The 22,680-nt window shown below is 41.7% G+C and overlaps 1 protein-coding gene across 1 annotated transcript in view; it reads right to left on the bottom strand.

Annotated features, from left to right (window-relative positions):
• Positions 1–18,854, bottom strand: part of Nsd3 (nuclear receptor binding SET domain protein 3) — an 84,528-nt gene extending 65,674 nt beyond the window's left edge. The window contains exon 1 of the mRNA XM_090353914.1: positions 18,409–18,854. The gene's annotated coding sequence lies outside the window, so the exon portion shown is untranslated. The remainder of the gene's footprint in view (positions 1–18,408) is intronic.
• Positions 18,855–22,680: the final 3,826 nt, after the last annotated feature.

The following is a 22,680-nucleotide window of genomic DNA, read 5'->3' as shown; positions in this document are numbered from 1 at the left end:
AGGATCTTACATACATATACATGAAGACAATATAATGAAACCCACAAAATGCAATTTGAAACATTAAGGAGGGGGAGACTGGGAATAGGTTAGGGTTAATTTATTCTAAGTGCATTAAGGCATGTGAAAATTACACACACAGACACATACATACACACACACACACACACACACACACACACACACACACACACACACACACACACACACACCAAGCTGGGCGTGGTGGCTCAAGCTTGTAATCCTAGCTACTCAGGAGGCTGAGATCAGAGGATCTCAAAGCCAGCCGGAACTAAAGTCTGTGAGATTCTTATCTCCAATTAACTCACTAGAAAACCGGAAGTGATGCTGTAGCTCAAGGGTAGGGCAGTAGCCTTGAGCTGAAGAACTTAGGAACAGTGCCCGACAACAACAACAAATATATATAGATATACAGATATAGAGAGAGAGCAATGAAATCCCCTCATATTAAAAATGTATGATATCCAAAAAAAAAAAAGAAAGAAGAAGTGGTGTTGAGGCTCAAGAGGTAGAGCAGTAGTCTTGAGCTGAAGAGCTCAGGACAGTGCCTGGGCCCAGAGTTCAAAGTCCCACAACTGACCAAAAAAAAAAAAAAAAACAGTACGATAATTAAAAATATAGTGATTTTATGGCCAGGAGTTTAGCCTAGTGGTAGAGTGCTTGCCTAGCATGCACGAAGACCCGGGTTCAATTCCTCGATACCACATACATAATAAAAAGCTGGAAGTGGTGCTAAGGCTCAAGTGGTAGAGCTCTATCCTTGAGAAAGTCCAAGGACAGTGCTCAGGCCCTGAGCTCAAGCCCAGGATTGGCAAAAATATATATATAATATATATATATGTGAGTATATATATATATATATACATATATAGTGATTTTAAAAACTGTACCTTGCCAAGTTTTTATTTCCTATCAAGACCAGTTTGGGTGATTTTATTTCTATTTCTTATTGTTTTCATTTATCAGTTTTATCATTTTGGTTAGGTTCAACTTTGCCTCCCAATGATGGAAATCAAACGTAGAGTCTTGTACATCGTAGACAAACATACTACCACAGACCTGCATTCTTCCAAACCCTTAGATTCTGTAAGACTCAATGAAGTTCAAACTAAATAAGAGAACATTAGAATTTCACATCATATATTCAGATTACATACTGCCTTTTGTGTCATTTGAACACTAAGCTCTGGTGCAGCTAGAGCCACCATGAGTTGTAATAAAAGTGGAAGTAAATTTGGACTGGAAAGTTAACTTCATGTTCATACTTGTACCAGCATGAATTCTCTTACCAGCCAACAAACACCCATATAAATGCCGTTCAGTCATTAGTTAAAGTTCAACTTTTAACTTTTATGAAATGGGTTTAGGCAATCAAGTTCACTTCTTCATCTATTAAACATGTAACTAAAGACAAATTCATTTTACATAAAAATTTTTGTTGTTGTTTTTGATGTTGCAGATGAACCTAGAGCTTCCCTATACCTACTAAGAAAGCATTCTACCACTGAATTATACCTTCAGCCTCCACTACATTATTTTTTGTTTAAAAAAAAGAGGGCCGGGAGTTTGGCCTAGTGGTAGAGTGCTTGCCTAGCATGCACGAAGACCCAGGTTCAATTCCTTGGTACCACATAAACAGAAAAAAAGCAAAAAAATGGTGCTGAGGGTCAAGTAGTAGAGCTCTAGCCTTGATAAAATCCAAGGACAGTGCTCAGGCCCTGAGCTCAAGCCCAGTACTGGCAAAAAAAAAAAACAAATTAACAAAAAAAAACAGTAACAGTATATATTATCAATCACACACTTGCTATAGGTCTAAGCACTCTCTAGCACTTCCAATTTGAATGCCTATAACTCAAGAAGTAATCATCTATTTCTACTGTCATTCAAAGAAAAAAATATTGATTTTCATTGGTAAGATGAAGTGAGATAGAAATTCAAGACTTCAACTCATGCCCTAAGTGCCACTATCCATCGAGCTTAAAAAAATAAAATAAAATAAAAAGTTCTCAATAACATAAAGCAAACAGAGCCACAAAGCAGCTTTTAGGGGTGAAGGTCAGTTTGAGCAAGAAAACCCTGCTTGGTAAAATAAAAGCCACACTTTCACAAGGTAGCATGCACACTATATACCCTATACAGGCCCAAGACTTCCAGGGGCACTTTCTAAAATAAAGGGTTTCTAAATCATTTTAGAATGAAAATAAACATTTTAAATCATATACAAGCTCTCTAAAAGGCAACTTGACTGGACAAGAAAATGATTTTATATTTTTAAAACTCTACTTCCTGTTTCATAAGCCAAAATGTTAAATGTCATGTTTTCTTTACATAAAGACATACGCACATATTCTTCTCATGGATAAGCAGAATCTAAAACCTTCCTCATAAAGTATGTATTAAACAAGCTATTGTGTTGTTTCTTGTACTACACTTTTAGCCTAAAAAAAAAAAGTCTCACTGAGTTGTTCTGGCTGGTCTCAAACTCAAGGGATTCTCCTCTTGAGTAACTGGGCCTACATCCGGCATAGGCTACCTGTTAAATAATATGCAGCCTTTGCCAAAAAAAAAAAAAAGTCCAGGTACAGAGAACAAAGGAAAAGTTTATTACCAGGAAAGGGACAGGCAGACCCCGGAGTGGACATGAGAACTAGGAGCTTCATCATGGAGGACTAGAACTTATGGACACTGTCCAAATAAGAGGTCTACATATGCTCAAACTTGAAGATCACTCTGGGAAGGAACCTGTGGCCTAAATGTTTTGTGGCTACCCAAACAAGTGTCACCTCAAGGTAAAGGGATGGGAACTAGCTATTCACTGCCCTAATCAAGGGGCTCTGTGTTGCTTTGGCCTCACTAAACTATGGGAAACGGGGAAGGGGGGACCAAATGGGCCGGGGAAAAGGGCATGCTAAGCCACAAGCTAAGCTATGGGAGAGGAGACTCCTGGACCCACAATATCACTACCACAGCATGTACTATAAGTATATAATAAAAGGAACTGTTACCAAGTGATGATGGCTCATGCCTATAATTCTAGCTACCGGGAAAACTGACATTTAAGGATCGTGGTTCGAAGCCAGCCTGTGCAGGAAAGTCCATGAGACTTTTTTTTTTTTTTGAGTCATGGGGCTTGAACTCGGCCTGGGCACTGTCCTAGAGCAATTGAGCTCAAGGCTACCACCCTACTCCTGGGCCAGGGCACTGTCCCTGAGCTCTTCAGCTCAAGGCTACCACCCTACGTTTGAGCCAAGCCCCACTTCCCATTTTCTAGAGCTTAAGTGGAGATAAGAGTCCTCTTTTGTGCCGGCTGACTTTGAACCTTGATCCTTAGTTCTCAACCTCCTGAATAGCTAGGATTACAGGCATGAGCCACTAAAGCCAGACAGCAAGACTTTTTTTTTTTTTTTTGTCAGTCATAGGCTTGAACTCAGGGCCTGGGTTCTGTCTCTGAGTCTCTGTGCTCAAGGATAGCGCTCTACCACTTAAGCCATAGGGTCACTTCCAGGCCACGAGTCTCTTATCTCCAATTAACTACCTAAAAACCAGAAGTGGAGCTGTGGTTTGAAGTAATAAGCAAAAAAAAGCTTAGATATAGCACCCAGGTCTATGTTCAAACCAAATGACTAACAAAAATAAATAAATAAGGAATTCTTTAAAGTTTTCAGAATAATTGCTGAGAGTTTAAATAGGATCTAACTTTTAAACTGTTACCATACTAAAACCCACAAAACTCTACTTTAGATAATGGATGTTTTATATGTAAACTGTATCTCAATATTAGTATTGTGAGTGAACATCCTTTATCTAAAAATCTGAAATACAAAATGCTCCAACATCTGTGCTATATGAACAACAAGTGGAAAATTCTATACCAGATCTCCTAAGGTACACTAGATATTGCATAAAACTACCTTCTGGGCTGGATGCAGTTTAGTGGCAGAGCACATGCACAGGCTCTGTGTTCAATTCCCAGCACAACAACAACAAAATTTAATTACTTTATAGTTATGTTGTAAGATCTTTATGAAACAGAAATGAATTTCATCTTTAGAGTTGTCTTGAGTCTTAATCCAAGATACCTTTATATATATATATATATATATATATATATATATATATATATATATGTATGTATGCAAATACACACATTTCCAAATCTGAAATCCAAAACACTTGGTCCCAAGCATTTTGAATAATGGATATTCTATTTGTGTTTCAAAAAACTCTTTCTGGCCAGGTGCTGGTGGCTCCCACCTGAAATCCTAGCTACTCAAGAGGCTAAGATCTAAGGGTTCTCAAAGCCAGCAGGGGCAGGAAAGTCCATGAAACTCTCATTCCTAATTAACCACAAAAAGCCAGAAGTAGAGGTGTGGAAAAAAGCTCAGGGACAGTGACCAAACCCAGTGCTCAAGCATCAATACTGGTAACAACAACAAAAAACCTTAGAAGTGGTGCTTGGCTCCAGGGGTAGGGTGGTAGCTTTGAGCTGGAGCTCAGGGACATCAACCAGGCCCAGAGTTCAAGCCTACAACTGACAAAAAACAAAAACAAAAAACTTTCTTAAGAACAATTTGGAATTATGTATAAAAATTCTAAATTGAGCCAGGAATTTTGCCTTGTAGTAGAGCGCTTGCCTACCATGCACAAAGGCCCAGATTCAATTCCTCAGTACCAAATACACAGCAAGAAGCTGGAAATGGTGCTGTGGCTCAAGTGGCAGAACACTAGCCTTGAGGAAAAAGCCCAAGGACAGTGCTCAGGCCCTGAGTTCAAGCTCCAGATCTGCCCCCCACCTAAAAGAAAAAAAAAAAACCTCTAATGTTAGCTGGGCACCAGTAGCTCACACCTGTAATCCTGTAATCCTAGCTACTTAGGAGGCTGAGATCTGAGGATTACGGTTTAAAGCCAGCTTGGACACTAAAGTCCAGACTCTAATCTCCAATTAACCACCAGAAAACCAAAAGTGGGGTTGAGGTTTAAGGTGGGTAGGGCGATAGCCTTAAGCTGAAGAGCTCAGGGACAGTGCCCAGGCCCAAAGTTCAAGCCCCAAGACCAACCAAAAAACAAAGTGGCGCAGCGGGAGCGTGCTGGGCCCATAACCCAGAGGTCGATGGATCGAAACCATCCTCTGCTAGCGTGGGATTTTTCTCTTTCCTGCCTTCAATTCTAAATAATATACAGTTCTCCAGTGAATATTAGTTGTCTTTTTGGAGCCGGGAGTTTGGCCTAGTGGTTAAAGTGTTTGCCTACCATGCATGAAGACCCGGGTTCGATTCCTCGGTACCACATACATAGAAAAAAGCCAGAAGTGGTGCTGAGGCTCAAGTGGTAGAGCTCTAGCCTTGAGAAAGTCCAAGGACAGTGCTCAGGCCCTGAGCTCAAGCCCAGGACTAGCAAAAAAAAAAAAAACCTAAATGTTTTAAGCAACTTTATATCTATGAATTTATTGTTGTGAAATAATTATAGTCACATAGATTCCTTTCTCTCTTCTTTTGCCAGTCCTGGGACTTGAACTCAGGGGCCTTGGCACTGTCCTTGGGCTTTCTCAAGGCTAGTGCTCTACCACTCGAACCACAGTGCCACTTCCAGCTTTTTCTGTGTTTGTGGTACGGAGGATTTGAACCCAGGGCTTCATGCATGCTAGGCAGGCACTCTACCAGTAGGTCACACTCCAGCTGCTCCCCTCATGGTCACATCACATAGATTCTTATAATTGTTAATGGCCATTCAACAAATAATAATAGCAAAAATCAGAATCTGCCTAAAGGACCACCCATAGAATGATAAACAGATTACAGAACACTAATAAAAAAATTGCTCTGCAACATATTAAACATATACAAAATAATATAAATGTACAGTTTCAATTTTATAAGAAATATATATATACATAAGAAAAATATTGAGAGTAGCATAAATAGTAATTTCAAGCTTTTAGAATTTTGGGCAATTTTAATTTTGTCTATATCTTACTGGCTTTTAATTTCTTACAGTAAGTAATCCTTTTATAACATATAACAAATCTTATTTTAAAACTCTAGTAGCCACTGGAAAAGTTCAAGTTTCCTATAAAAATGTTGCAAAGCTGGGTGTGGGGGCTCACACCTGTAATCCTAGCTACTCAGGAGGCTGAAATCTGAGAATCGAGGTTCAAAACCAGCCCACGCATTAAAGAACATGAGACTCTTATCTCCAATTAATCACTAGAAAATGGGAAGTGGGGCTATGACTCCAGGGGTAGGACAGTAGCCTTGAGCTGAAGAGCTCAAAGACAGCACCCTGGTCCAGAGTTCAAGCCTCATGACCCACCAAAAAAAAAAAAAAAAGTTGTGAAAATTCTCAAGGGACAGAATTCAGGAAAATACCAAATAAAGTCCCACTGAGGCAAAATGTTAGGAAGATTAATCTGATTAATCTCAACCAAGAAGCAAGATATAGTGGTAAGCACCAGTGTTCCCAGTTATACAGGAGGCCTTTAGGTAGGTCTGAGGCCAGCTCCAGGCAAACACTTAAGATCAACAAAGGGCTTAGGGTGTGGCTCAAGTGGCAGGGTATCTATCTGACAAGCCAGAGGCTGGAAGTTCAAACCCTAATAACTACCAATACAACACATACGTGCACACATATATAACATACATAACAAGCATTATATACATATATACATTGGGGCCAAAACAAACTATCAGGCTATCAGCCTTTCTTAGAAGAATTGTATGTATGTGTTTATATGTGTATACACACATGTATATGTTTCTCAATACTTTTACTGGTCAAATTCTAGTGATCAGGCTTAATTGTACAGATAGTAACAATACACAGATGACTAATATATCATAACTACTTTATACATAAAATCAAATTTTATGTTTATCTAAAGTGATATCAAATTATGCTTACATATATACATAATTTTAAAAATATAGATGGTCCTTAAAGACGTAAAATATGTCCCTTAAAAATTGAAAATAATTATTATATTTACAGAGAAAAATTAGCAAGAAATATTCAATCTTGAATTACAGAAGGTGCTGTGGCTTAAGTGGTAGAGCTTTAGCCTTGAGAAAGCCCAAGGACAGACAGTGCTCAGGCCCTGAGTTCAAGTCACAGGACTGGTAAAAAAAAGTTTTTCTCAAAGTTCACATGACAGTTGTATGAAATACTATATTTACCAGGGATGGGGGGGGAGAAAACATGTGATGACATTAAGCTTTTTTTTTTTTTTTTTTTTTTTTGCCAGTCCTGGGCTTGAGCTCAGGGCCTGAACACTGTCCTTGGACTTTCTCAAGGCTAGAGCTCTACCACTTGAGCCTCAGCACCACTTCTGGCTTTTTTCTATGTATGTGGTACCGAGGAATCGAACCCTGGTCTTCATGCATGCTAGGCAAGCACTTTAACCACTAGGCCAAACTCCCAGCCCCGACATTAAGCTTTTTCTACTACTATAATCCTTGAAAGCCAACGTGGAATCTTTCCAAACAGGTAAGAAAACAATCTAAAGCCAGGCACCTGTGGCTCATGCCTGTAATCCTAGCTGTTCAGAAGGCTGAGATTGGAGGATAGTTGTTTTTCAAAGCCAGCCTAGGCAGGGAAGTTCATGAGATTTTTATCTCCAGCTAATCATCAAAAACCTGAAATGGTACAGTGGCTCAAAGTGGTAGAGCACTCGCCATGAGTTAAAAGCTCAGAACAAGAACCCAAGCATGAGTTCAAATCCAGTGACTGACAAAAAACAAAACGAACAAAAGTCTAGAAAGCTAAGGAAGCACAATTCAATAATTTCTCTAGCTTCTGAAGAAATCTGGCTTACCTGGACAAATTACCAGAAAGGTAAAACTCAAGGGGCACCAAGAATGAAGGGTCAGTACTATTACTTTTCGGGCTTAGACTTTTGAATGGGTCCAATCTTGAAAGTGAGACAAACTGGTTTTTGTGAAATAACATGTTTAAGTTAAAAAATAAACAATAGGAGCAACCTGGGACACTGAGTGAAGAGTCATAAGCTGCTATAAACTCCTTTATATACTTAATTACATCTGTATATACACATAAATGAGTGAATATTTATCCAAAAGCAAAAATCACCTAATATACAACACAGATGAACTTGGAACAAACAGTATAAAATACAACTTTCTTGTAGAGTTCAACACCATTTTTTGTTATAGACTTCTAAATAAGAAACCGAACTAGGAGCTGCCTACACTCATTGTCAGGAAGTGGCTTCTTTTTTTAATTACCCAGACATCCCTTCTTACAGTAACAATAAAAACTGGTTATTCCATTTATGGAGATGGGAGTGTAGCTCCATAGTACAGTATATGCTGAGCAAGTGTGAAGGAAGCCTGAGTTTTGCATCACAACATTCAAAGAAATGAACAAAAAAGCAGTTTATTCTGTTTTTATATTTGCTGAAACCTTATGATTATGAATGTTTCAGGCTTTTCTGATAAAAAAGGGGGGGACATCAATATTCTTAATCCTAAAGCCCAAGGGCCACCATGAAATACCAGCTAAAGCAATGAAGCTGCTTTTCTTAAAGGGCAGCACTTTGTGATATTAAATTCCTAATCACTTGTTTCTACATTGGCCTCATGTGATTTTCTTGATTGTATCATATTAAATAATATTTAAAAGGCTTTAAACTGTTTTTGAAGTTTCTGTTCACTTCTTACGTTCAGCTTTCACAAGTTAAACAGGGATAAGAACTTAGTCAATACAAGAAAAAATGACCACTATACCATCATGGGCTAAAACACCACTAGACAGGTCTCCCTATGGTCATTCATTCCCAAATCATTTTGGCCAACTACATTTTACTTTGCCTACAAAAATCTGGGGCCAGGAGTTTGGCCTAGTGGTAGAGTGCTTGCCTAGCATGCATGAAGACCCAGGTTCACCTCCTGGGTACCACGTACATAGAAAAAAGCCGGAAGTGGTGCTTAGGCTCAAGTGGTAGAGCTCTAGCCTTGAGAAAGTCCAAGGACAGCACTCAGACCCTGAGCTCAAACCCAGGACTGGCAAAAAAAAAAAAAAAAAAAAAAAATCTTGCAAGCCAGTTCAGCCACTCTGGAAAGCAGTGTGGAGGTTTCTTAAAGAACTGAAAATAGACCTTCCCTAAGATCCTGCCATACCACTCCTGGGCATCTATCCTGAACATCATAACCCAGGATATGATAAGGACACCTGCTCAGCTATGTTCATCTCTGCACTATTCACAATAACCAGGCAATGGAAACAATCCAGAGGCCCTACTGCAGATGAATGGATACAAAAAATGTGGTACATATATATATATATATATATATATATATATACACACACACACACACACAATGGAATTCTACATAGCAAACAGACAAGATAAAACAATGGCATTTGCAGGGAAGTGGATGAATCTAGAGCAAATCATGTTGAGTGAGACAAGTCAAGACCAAAGGAACAAAAGGCACATGGTTTCCTTAATAAGTGGCTATTAGATCCAAACAGTACAAGAGCGAAGACTCAATATTTGCATACCCAATGCTATGGACATGGTATTGGAAATATAAACACATAGACATAAAAATTTATGGCTCTATAAACATGTTTTACTACATAGATTAATATGTATCTATGACATACAAACCCTCAGCCTAATTTTAATTATGTTCTAAAATCTAAGTGCCAGTGATTGTATATAGATTCCCTTCTTGAATATGTTTGTTAAACACGTCATTTGAAATATGGTGTAAAAATCAATGTCAATAAATTCTTTAATAAAAAAAAGAATGTAGGTGGACTTAAGACTGGTCAAGTAATCTTGAGATAGATTATCCTGGATTATCTTAGCAGGCTCAATTTAGTAACAATGGTCCTTATATGTGAAAGCCAGGGCACCAGATTGATCAGTGGAGAGAATTTTTTCAAGTGAGACCCTATTAAGATTTGATTTTCAGAAGAATAAAATTGTGGGCCGGGAGCTTGGCCTAGTGGTAGAGTGCTTGCCTAGCATGCACGAAGACCCGGGTTCGATTCCTCGGTACCACATACATAGCAAAACACCAGAAGTGGTGCAGAGGCTCACGTGGTAGAGCCCTAGCCTTCAGAAAATCCAGGGTCAGTGCTCAGGCCCTGAGCCCAAGCCCAGGACTGGAAAAAAAAAAAAAAAAAAAAGAATAAAATTGTATTTTCTAAATTAAAAAAAAAAAATCTTGCAAGCCATCCATTTCTTAGATCTAAAATACCTAGCTACATGTTTTAGGAAGTATGCATGTAACTTACAACAAAATAAGAAAAGCTATACCCTATGGTAGAAAAATAATTATTTAATGTCTAGCCACCTATTAAAATAAAAATATAAGCTATGAGGAAAGAGTCAAGACACACATACTTAAGCCAGCCTGGGTAGGAAAGTTTAGGAGACTCTTATTTCCAATTAACCACAGAAAACTGAAAGTGACACTGTGGCTCAAAGTGGTAGAGCACTAGCCTTAAGGAAAAGAGCTCAGGGACAGTACCCAGGCTCAGATATCAAGCCCCACAACCGACAAAACATGAGCGAAAACAACCAATTTTTAAAAAAGTAAGAAAGAGCCCAGTGCTGTGGCTCACGCCTATAATCCTAACTACTTAGGAGGCTGAGATCTGAGGACCAAGGTTCAAAGCCATCCTGTGCACAAAAGGACCTGAGAGTCTTCAGTTATCCTCTAGAAAATGGGAAGTGGGGTTTGGCTCAAGGGTAGGGTGGTAGCCTTGAACTCAGGGACATGGCCTAGGCCAAGCACAAGGCCTATGAACCACAGAAATAAATAAGGAAGGAAGGAAGGAAGGAAGGAAGGAAGGAAGGAAGGAAGGAAGGAAGGAAGGAATATTTTGTAAGTAGTCTGACTAAAATCTGAAGACCTAACCTATATATCATGATACTCTTCTTGGTCTGAGGAGTTTCTGAAATCTCAATTTAACTCATTACTGAATTAAATAAAGAAATAACAAGAAAAAAAATTCTTGTTCTTTCCAACGTCACTTAAAAGAAAAAAAAGGGGTAAGTTATGTAGGAATTCTATCAAATGTGCCATATAGTGTTACACATAGGTAAAACAGAGACTTTAAGTGTATATACATATGCATATATAGTTATTTTCCTAGTCATTTGCTCCTTAAAGATACCTCTATAACCTTGAGATCTACATCTAAAACTTAAAAATAGGCTAAAACTCCTTCAAAGAGCATTTTCAACTTTAATCTTATTAATAAACAGATATAGTTTGGGAGTTACAACACATCAACCTAAAAACAGAATGTTTGCTGGACACCAGTGGTTCACGCCTGTAGTCCCAGAAAGTCTGTGAGACTCTTACCTCCAATTAACCACCAAAAAGCCAGAAATGGAGCTGTGGCTCAAGAAACAGAGCACCAGCTTTGAGTGAAAAAAACTAAGGAACAGTGCTCAGGCCTTAAGCACTGAATGTTCACACAAACACACACACACACACACACACACACACACACACACACACAGAATGTTCACTAAATGTGTAAGATTTTCTTTTTACCTTCTTTTCATGTCATATTGTACAAGCACAAAATACTACACAAATGTTTAAAGTACTTACTAAATATTGAAGGTCAATAGTAAAAATGAAAACAAAACTATAAGCTTTTAAAAAATATATAAGGGCCAGGAGCATGGTCTAGTGATATAGTGCCTGCCTAACATTCATGAAGCCCTGTGTTTGATTCCTTGGTACCACATACACAGAAATTTCAGAAGTGGCACTGTGGCTCAAATGGTAGAGTGCTAGCCTTGAGAAAGCCCAAGGACATTGCCCAGGCTCTGAGTTCAAGCTCCAGGACTGGCAAAAAAAAAAAAAATTATATACTCAGCATAATTTAATTATTTTCTTTCTTTTCTTGCTAGCCTTGGAGCTTGAACTCAGGGCTTGGGCACTATCTATGGATACTCTTCTCAAGGCTAGCACTGTGGCACTTGAACTACAGCACCACTTTCAGCTTTTTCTGTGTATGTGGTTCCAGGGAATTGAACCCAGGGCTTCATGAATGTTAGGTGAGCATGCTACTATTAGGTCACGATCCAGGCCCACAATAATCTATTTCTTAAATGAACCTTTATTAATATTCATGAAAAGATAAGCCTGAAGACATAAAGCTTACCATTTATTTAAAAACTCAACTATTGGACATGTTGTTTATTAACAAAGAAATAAATCATATTAGTTGCTCCTTAAAAAAAATAATAATGGGCTGGGAGTTTGGCCTAGTGGTAGAGTGCTTGCCTAGCATGCACAAAGACCTGGGTTCAATTCCTCAGTACCACATACATAGAAAAAAGCCAGAAGTGGTGCTGAGGCTCAAGTGGTAGAGCTCTAGCCTTGAGAAAGTACAAGGACAGTGCTCAGGCCCTGAGCTCAAGCCCAGGACTGGCAAAAAAAAAAAAAAAATAATAATAATAATAATGTCTTTTCTTTTTTCCTAAGTAAAACTAAGACCAGCATTGCATTGAGAAAGTATTATGGATAAGAAATTCCAATTTTTTAAGCTTTAATAATTTTAATTTCTCCAGTATCTACAATATATTGGCCAAGACTTACAAGAGCCCATTTAGTATCCATGGTAACCTACTTTCTTCTTACAGGCAAAATAATTTAAATAAACTATAATCAACAACATATTCTAAGATTCAAGTTCTTGTTTCAAGTTATTTTTAGCCCATCCTACCAGTGTCTCAAGTTTCTTTCCAATATAGTGATTGAACCTGACTTTTTTTATTTTACTGCTATCTTATTGTATTGACAATTTTATTGAAACAGGAAAAATTCTGCCCCAAATCACTTCATTACACAAAACACAAACTTGAAGAAAATTTGGACATAGTCCAAGTGCAGTGGCTCATCTCTCTAATCCTAGCTATTTGGAAGGTAGGGCCTAGCTTGGACAATACCCCATCTCAACTAGTGAAGCTGAGAATGGTGGCTTGTGCCTGTCATTCCAGCTTCAAGGGAAGCATAAATAGAAGGACTGTGGTCCAGCCATAAATGTGAGATCATATCTCAAAAATAACCAAAGCAGGTTGGGTAAAATTGGCTCATGCCTATAATCCTAATCAGAAGGATGAGATCCAGAGGATCAAGGTTTGAAGCCAGAAAAGTCCTTGGGATTCTATCTCCAAAACAACCAGCAAAAAACCAAACTGGAGGCATGCTCAAAAAGCAAGCAAAGTGAGTCTGAAAAGTTCTGAATTAAATCCCAGTACAAGAGGAAGAGGAGGAAGAGGAAGAAGAAAAAAAAAATCTTAAAAAGCAAAAAGGATTACCTGGTGAATATAACTGTAACTGTAGATTATCCTGACCAAAAAAAAAAAAAAGCAAAAAGGGCAAAGAAAAGGGGCAAAGGGCGTGTGACACAAGTGGTTGAGCACCTGAGTTCAAACCCCAGTATGACTTTTCCATAAAAAAGTTAGATATAATTATTTTAGGTCTGTAAGAATATTTTATACATATGATACATATATGAAATGTTGAACAAAGTATAAAAAGTAAGCAAGATTCTTTGCCTCACTATAACCTACTTCCTCCCTTTTTTTGGGGGAGGGGGGTGCTAGGAATGAACCCAGATTTTGCACTTGCCAGGCAAGCGCTTTGCGACTGAGCGACATCCCAGCCCACTCCCTTTCAACTCATTGTACGTAACATGAGTCCCCTTTCCTTCAGCTTTCAGACAGCTCAAAATCTTTCACTTCGAGGGAGTCACTGAAGTGATACAAAGACCAAGAAACCAGCTTGTCACCAAATCAGACTTACCTTTGGTAGGCCTGCTTTCTCTCTAATGTAAATAAAGTAAGTCTGACTATCTTTCACTTAGACAAGTTGTTAGAAATGTAATTTAGGGAGGGGGGCGGTGGGTCACACCTGCAATCCTAGCTACTCAGGAGGCTGAGATCTGAGGATAAAGGTTCAAAGCTAACCCGGGCACAAAAGGACCTGAGACTCTTATCTCCAATTAAGCTCCAGAAAACCGGAAGTGGGGCTTGGCTCAAAGGTAGAACAGTAGCCTTGAGCTGAAGAGCTCAGGGACAGAGCCCGGGCCGAGTTCAAGCCCTATGACCCACACAAAAAAAAGTAATTTAGAATCAACATTACTGAAAATAGAAAAAGATGTTAATCTAAATGGAATACTATATGACCTTAAACCACAGAACCATATATGCTATTTTTAAAGGATGTCCCAGACAACCTATTAAAACAAAGTTGTGGTGGCTCAGGCCAGTAGTCCTAGGATATGGATCTAGGCCAACCCAGCAAAAAGTTAGCAAGATTTCATCTCAATCAAGAACCCTGCATAGTAGTGTGTACCTGTTATCTCAGATACATGAGATGCCATGAGATGAAGCCAGCCCCAGCAAAAACACAAGACCAAGCTGGGCACTGGTGGCTCATGCCTGTAATCCTAGCTACTCAGGAAGCTGAGATCTGAAGACCACAGTTCAAAGCCAGCCTGGACACTGAAGTCCATGAGACTCTTATCTCTAATTAACCACCAGAAAACCGGAAGTGGTCCTGTGGCTCAAGTGGTAGAATGTTAGCCTTGAACTGAACAGCTCAGGGACAGAGGCTAGGCCCAAGGATCAAGCCCCACAATCGACCAAAAACAACAAAAAACACGATCTCTTGTGAAAAATAATGAAAGCAAAAATGGACTGGGTAGGAAGATGGAGAATTTGAGGTCAGCCTGAATAACAACATCCTATCTCAAAATTAAAAAAAAAAAAAATGGGCTGGTGGTGCTCTCACTTGCCTAATGACAGTTAGGCCCTAAGTCCAATTCCCAGTATCATAACTCCCCCAAACTGAAAAATGCAGACAGTATGACCTCATCATATGTATAAGAGAAAAACACATATAAGTACACAGAATTTCCTAGGAAGCTTCAAAGTTGTTATGGTGGTAATTAGGAGTACTTCCCAGCACCCTAATATTCGCAAACTTCTCAAATAATATTCTCCTTAGGATTTTTTTTTTTTGGTCAGTAGTTGGGCTCTGTCCCTGAGGTCTTCAGCCCAAGGCTACTGTCCTACCCCTTGAGCCACAGAGCTACTTCCAGTTTTCTAGTGGTTAATAGGAGATAAGAGTCTCACAAACTTTGGTGCCGAGCTGGCTTTGAACCTCGATCCTCAGATTTCAGCCTCCTGAGTACCTAGAATTACAGGCATGAGCCCCTGGCTTCTCCTTATGATTTATAAAAAAGAAACTAAAAGAAAAGGTTTGCTAACCTCAGCCTATAATTAGAAAAGACCTGGACTCAAGTACTGACTTTGCTATAATAACATTTTGAGTATTACTTAACCTTAGTTTGTGGTATTACTTAACCTTAGTTTCTCCATTTGCAAGAAGGAGTTAAAAGTACTAACAACATAAAACTGTTGGGAGCAAAGATGAAATCAAACTAGTAAGTCCCAGCACAGCAAAGTACATGTACAAGAGGAAAACTTTTCGCAGCTGTAATGTATTATAACTATCATTATAAACTCCAGAAACTACTATCTTCACAATCAGATTGGACAGTTGACTCAAAGTTATCAGTCATGCAGGTAACTAATTTCCTTCATCCAAACTCTATGAATGTCATCAGTTTAAGAGCATTTGTTAATTCGAGGTTAAAAAAAAGTTACATATGCACTGATGGCTCACATCTGTAGCCCCAGTAACAGGTGTGCTGCACACACACCACCAGAAACAACAACAACAAACAAGCCAAGTGAGAGTGGTAGGCCTTGAGTTCGAGTCCCAGTAACAGGTGAGCCCTGCCCGGTTCAAATGGTGATCCCTAGCTATGAGCAAGCAAGCTGAATAAGCCAGAGTCCTTGAGTTCAAACTCTAGTACCACCACCAACAAAAAAGTTAAGTATGGCAATCTTAATTAAATAAATACCATTTCATCTGAAAGGAACCAGAATACCAAACATGACTCATTCAAGCTTCCAGCCTGATTTTTCTCCTAGTTTAACATACAATGATTGCTCATTTTCCTAAAATTTGTGTCAATGATCGTTTATTGCACATTGTCTGCCAACTAATTACAAATAACATGTCAATTGAGTGGGAAAGAGAAATAAGAAATCTCCATAAAAATAAATTCCAAAAAAAAAAAATCATACAGAATGGCATTTGTGAATGGAACAGGTCTTCACAGAATTTTACACAAAAAAAAATAGCCTTAATATTATCAAATCAAAACAGTCCAAGGTATCAATCTACTCTTTACACTAAAAGTACTGACAAAAAGTACTGACACTATCCAATTTAATTTTTCCACCAAACTAACCTACACTCTGTAACATTAATATTAAAGTTAAGTTTATAAACAGTATAACTGAATTGATTCCACCATACTAGAATTTTAACAGGACCTCCACTATTATAAGTTTTTCACTATCAAAGTGATGGTGTAAAGTATGTATTACCCAGGTCTCAGCTATATTTTAAAGAAAGGCCAGACATATTTAATCCTTTTAAATATGAATATAAAAAGACTCCACTTGGTATCAATTTATTTACTGTAAATAGGTTTTAAGCCTATATAAATACATTTCAAATCACCCAAGCAGTTTCCCTAGAATAAAGAATTACAGTAACTTTCCTGAGAGTGAACTGACTTTCCATCAAATTAAAAAAAGAATAAAGGAAAGGTTATAAGAATAAAGGAAAGGTTGTAAGAACTTCATGCCTACTACACTGCTCAACTGGTATTCAGGACAGTGTATTGAGCTAGCTATAAGAAAGCAGATACAGGGGAAAGAGTTGTTGTTTTTTTTTAAGCACTATTCTTATCATGTCTATCACCTTATAACTGAAAGCTATCACTATTTTAAAATGCACACATCTCTAATTTTCCAACACTCAAAATACAGCAAGCAGATAAGCTCCCAAAGGCAATCTTCCTACCCCTTCTCACCCCCACATAGTGCTCTTGCCAAGAGCACAGCCCCAAGTAAAATAACCGATGCAATTTCCTTGTTTACTTAAAGAATTGCAGAAAACATGTTGACTGCTTCAGAGGCTTCTGAAACCAATCAATATTTTAAAAGAATTCACAATCCTGTTTTAAATACGAAGAGTGGTAATGATTTATTCTGCTAGTAAAAATATAGGTTTATATTTATTAAAATCTTTTAATTTTACACTGCAGCACATCAGCATGCCTGGTTTGCAACCGGTAGGGAGAGGGAAGAGAGGGGGAAGGAGCAAAACACACAAGATGGAAAACACCACTATCTCCTTCAGTGGTTATGGATAACTGTAAATGACCCAAGAGGTAAGGGAAGAAGAGTTCATGGATAGAAACAAGGGGGAAGGGAGAATAACACTGTGTGCTCGCCCTCTTCCAGATTCACACTGATGTCGGGAAGGAAAAGGAATTTATTTACACTGCAGTGCCTGGCAGCAAACATGGCTGCCCCTGCCCCTTTTAAATCTGAAGTCTTCCCTCCCTCACCCAAACCATCAAATTACGGCCATGCCTCTCTCCCTGTCTCCCTACCATAACACAAACACATCTTCTCAACCCTCAAAACAGTAACACCCACATCTCCCCCGTTTCACAACAATTTACAACCCCATAACCACTAGCTTCTCTGTTCTCTGGCCTTGAAATAAAAGGCATCAGAACATACACAAATATAGGAACAAAAGGCTTTCCCCTCCTAACACTTTAACTACCCCCGTCCTCTTCTTTTCCTCCCACTCAGTGACGCTTGGTGGATCGTTCCCATCCTTCTAACATTCAGTTAAATCTTTCCTAACCCAATCGTGTGTCTTCCAGTTTTCTGCGTCTATTTCCTATCATCCTATTGCATCCTGCCTCAATCATTTCTCATCCCTTTCTCAATGTATCTTTTCCTCCACTTTGATTCCCTCGTTTCTCCTTTGATTTTCAGAAGACGTCCCACTTCTCCATCAAATCTACTCCCTTTCTCCCCCAGACTCTTCCAGTTCCCAACACTGCCCCGGACCTCCGTGTTTCGCAGTACAGCCAGGTCTCTAATCGCCAGATCTAACTCTTCTCCCCTTTCCCTGCCCCTCCCCCGTTCCCACCTATATCCCCGCCCCCATCCCACCTCTACTCCCTATACCCAGCCCAGCCACTACATCTCCCATCCCAATCCGGCCTCCCCTGCCCCACCCCCCGATTCCTTCCACACCCCCCACCTTGCCATCTGCTATTCCTCCTAAGACTCCCCACGAACGCTTTCAGGCCACCCGCTCCTCCCGCTCCCGGGTCTCGCTCCGTACGGGTGCCCCATCCCTAGGTCGCCCCCACCCCGCCGATTCCTCCTCCAAGCCCTCCTTGCCATACACACAGATGCACACGCACCGTCACACACACGCACTTTACCTTCAGTTTGTTCCATTCTAACCCCCCGGCCGTGTCAGTGCGATCACAGGAGAGACACGGAGGCCCGGAGTCAGGCGAGGGTTCGGGCAGCTGCTGGGGCCGCGGGGGTAGGAGACGGAACCGAGCTAGGCCGCATGAAATCCCCGGACTAGATTTCCCCCGCGCCGGGCGCCTCTGCCATGGCGGCCCGCACCGACGTGCCACGGCCGGCCCGGGCCGGCCGCGCTGCGGGGTGGAGGAAGGCTGCGGGTGGTGGAGTGGGAAGGAAGGCGACGGGACGGGGGCCGCCGCGCAGCCGCTGGTGTCGGAGAAGAGCGTGTGGCTGGCGTCCCGACAGGGCAGCAGGGTCCTCGGGATTCTACTCAGAACCTGCACACCTCTCCGCGGCGTCCCGCGCACAGCCCCGTCGGCCCCCGCCTCCGCGCCTCGGTGCCTCAGCTCCTTCGTGCCGCCGCCCGCTCGCGCTCCCGCCGCCGCCGACACCGCCGCCGCCGCCGCCGCCGCCGCCGCCGCCGCGCACAAAGCCCCCCCCACCCGGGCTCTCGGGGCGCCGCCGCCAAATCCTCAGCACCTCATTGGCTGCGAGCCGCGGTGCCTGCCGGGAAATGCAGTCCCGGGTTAGGGGCGCAGGGGACGAAAGGAGGAAGAGGCCCCGGTCAGTCGCTCACCGGGGGAGGGGAAGAGGTAGGAGGGGGAGGGAGCCTCGCCGCTCGAACCAGAAAAGCGAGCGGCGCGTGAGCGTCTAGACCGAGCGCGGCGCCTCGGGCTCTGAGGCAAAGGGACGGCGGGGGACTGGGCGAAAGGGTCGGACGCCAGACTAGAGGACAGGCGAGGCGGGCCAGGGCTGGGCCTGCCAGGTAAAGCCGTGCTTGTGCGTGTCCTCCGGTGCCTATTAAATGAGAGCGCATCGAGAACGCCATGTGGTACCCTCGGAGCGGCCCTGCCCCACAGATTCTCAACCTGAGGACGACGCTGCACTCGAGTACGCGGTCCCAAAGACCCCCCCCCCCCGAACGAGCGGGATCGCGCAGTCCCGGCTGCCCGTCCGACAGCTGTCAGAAAAGAGCGCCCCAAGCCCGAGGGTCAGCCTGCGGAGGCCAGGGGAGCGACCCAGCCCTTGAGCCTGGGCCGGCGCAGTCTCCCGGCCCTGTGCAACTCGGAAAGCCCCCGGGTTGCGAGTGTGAGAAGAGCGGGCGACGACGGCTTCCCTTTCAGGAAGCGCGGGGACCTCCCGGGCAGGCGTCGGGCCGCGCCGCCTTCTTCCTGCTCGCACCGCGGCCCGGAGGCTTGTGGGTAACCAGGCGGACGTCAGCGCGACTGCACCCCGGACCGCGGGGTACCCACCGGGCTCCGTGCCCGTCACGTGCAGGGGGGCCCCTCGGGTGCTCCGGCCAGACCTTCACACAGTGACCCGAGGGCATCGGTCCCCGCCGCTCAGGCATGAGGAAGCGCAGGGAGCCAACCAACTGCAAACCTTCAGCCCTCCCCATTCTAGGAGTGTGACATGTGTAAAACAATGGAAGGTCCTGGGTGTGTGACACACTAAGAGTCTTGCAAGGGCATGCAGACCGAGTGGTATTTCCTGGGGGCCTAGTGGTAATGACTTAGAACGTCGCAGCACCGAGACACCAACGTACAGAGGAAGCACAGGCAACAATCTAAGGAGGAAACCTGCCTATTCTGCTCTTTCCGGAGAATTATGGAGCATTAACACTACTAGCTAGTCCTATTCTGTAGATCAGTCTTCAGTCTTGCACCACTGCAAGAAATTCCTAGTATCTTTATCATTAGATAAACCCAAGACAGAATTTTATTTTAGTGGCAGTCAGTACTGGGGTTTGAACTCAGGGCCTACCCATTTGCATAGCTGGCACTTTACTGCTTGAGTCACACCTCCAGCTTTTTGTTGTTTATTACTTTGGAGGGGTAGTGATGGAGTCTAGTGAAATCTGCCCCCGCTGGCCAAGGATTGATTACAAGCTTGAGCCACCAGCACTCTGTTGCGCATAATTCTTCAGAAGGCTAATGTGGATACTGAGAATTAAGAATATTCGTTACTATTTTTCTCCATTAAAGAAAACGTTTAAGGGGCTGGGAAAGTGGCTTAGTGGTAGAGAACTTGCCTGCCATGAATGAAGTGCTGGGTATGATTGCTCAGTACTACATAAACAGAAAAGGCCAGAAGTGGTGTTGTGGCTCAAGTGGTAGAGTGTTAGCCTTGAGCAAGAGAAGCTCAGGGACAGTATCCAGGCCCTGAATACAGGCTCCAGGACTTGCAAAAAAGTACAAAAAAAAAAAAAACAACTTTTTTTTTGGGGGGGTGGGGGATACAGGAGCATAGCCCACTGGCAGAGTGCTGGTCTAGCATGCAGGAAGCCCTGGGTTCCATTCCCGAGTACCACATACACAGAAAAGGCCTTAAGTGATGCTGTGGCTCAGTCCTTGAGAAAAAAAGCCCAAGGACAGTGTCCAGGCCTTGAGTTCAAGCCTCAGGACTGACCAAAAAAAAAAAAAAAGTGACTAGTAAGACATCAATAGACACCAGTAAGTCCTGACTATAGTCCTACCTACTCAGGAGGCTGTGATTTGAGAATTGTAGGTCAAAGCCAGCCTAAACAGAAAAATCTGTGAGACTCATCTTCAGTTGACCAACAAAAAGCCTTGAATATATAGGCACAAAAATAAATACATAAGCAGGGAGTTTGGTCTAGTGGTTGAGTGCTTGCCTAGCATGCAGAAAGACCCAGATTTGATTCCTTGGTACCACATACGTAGAAAAAAAGCCGGAAGTGGTACTGTGGCTCAGGTGGTAGAGTTCTAGCCTCCAGGTAAGCTCAAGGACAGTGCTCAGACCCTGAGTCCAAGACACAGGACTGGCAAAAAATAAAAATAAATACATAAATACAATTGGCCGGGAAAGCTACTTGAACCTAGTGTGACTCGGTTTTCTGGAAAGAGATGAAATTGTCCTCCACCCGTATATGATCCTTTTCTACCTTTCTGTAACCTTCTTGGTTGATAATCTGTCCCTTTGATTGGCACCTGGATTTTCCCCTTGATGAGAAGTTGGTGCATTGTACCCAGAGATTTAATTTTAGCCCACTTTTAGTAGCTTTGCTGACAAAAGTTTAAAACTTAAATTATGTGAAGTAGATACAGTGTCTTCCTGAAAAGTGAACAATTTTCATTTGGTTTGAAGCCATTTTTAGGGAAATAGGCACTAATAATAATTTACATTTTTTCAACAGCCAACATCTTCCATAGACAAACATATGCAAACAGTTCATCAAGATAAATGTAACATAATTCTCAGAACCAAAATTATGGAGAAAATGTTTTTCTCCTTTGAAGAGTATATACAAAAACTCTTTATGTAGCAAATCTCATACCAAAAGCCAAAGAAATTGCGAATCTAGAAAAGGCGGACATTATTTGGACAAATAGTAAGAAGGGTACTTAACATACCCTTTCTTTTTTTGGTGTTGGCCCAGAGCTAGTACTCGGGACCTGGGTGCTGTGTCTGAGCTCTCTTGCTCAAGAACAGTGCTCTACCACTTCCAGATTTGGGGGTCATTAATAAGAGTCCGGTTTTAGGGCCGGGAGTTTGGCCTAGTGGTTAAAGTGCTTGCCTAGCATGCATGAAGACCTGGGTTCGATTCCTCGGGGCCACATATAGCAAAAAGCCGGATGTGGTGCTGAGGCTCAAGTGGTAGAGCTCTAGCCTTGAGAAAGTCCAAGGACAGTGCTCAGGCCCTGAGCTCAAGCCCAGGACTGGCAAAAAAAAAAAAAAAAAAAAAAGGGTCCGGTTTCAAACTCCAATCCTCAGCCTCCTGAGTAGCTAGGATTACAGGCATGACATTTTTTTTAAATTAAGAATTGCTGGCATATTTCTATGGTAGAAAACTTAGCTCATCTTTGCATTTTATATGGCCAGTATCCAAAGCAGACAAAAACAATATTGAAAAAGAAAACTTAGTGTAGTGCTGCCTAGCAAAAGCAAGTCCCTAAAGTTCAAACCATACAAAAAAGGAAGGAAAGAGAGAGAGGGAAGGAGGGAAGAGAAAGAGGAGAATGAAATGAATCAGGGAAACAAATTGTGCATGTTTTCTCTCAAATGCAGACTGGTACATGATAAATTATACAGGATTCTAGACATTTTACACCAAGGAGGATATTCAGTGGAGGAACACAAAGGTGAAATGCCTATGTGCCTTTGATAATATAAAAAAGTATTTATGGAAATGAACTCCAGGAAATGGAAACCAGAGGTTT

Source organism: Megascapheus bottae, chromosome 20 (genome assembly GCF_031878675.1).
Source record: "Megascapheus bottae isolate mThoBot1 chromosome 20, mThoBot2.hap1, whole genome shotgun sequence".
NCBI lineage: Eukaryota > Metazoa > Chordata > Mammalia > Rodentia > Geomyidae > Megascapheus > Megascapheus bottae.
The sequence above is the reverse complement of the archived record's forward strand: the minus strand, read 5'-3'. Positions and strand labels throughout refer to the sequence as shown.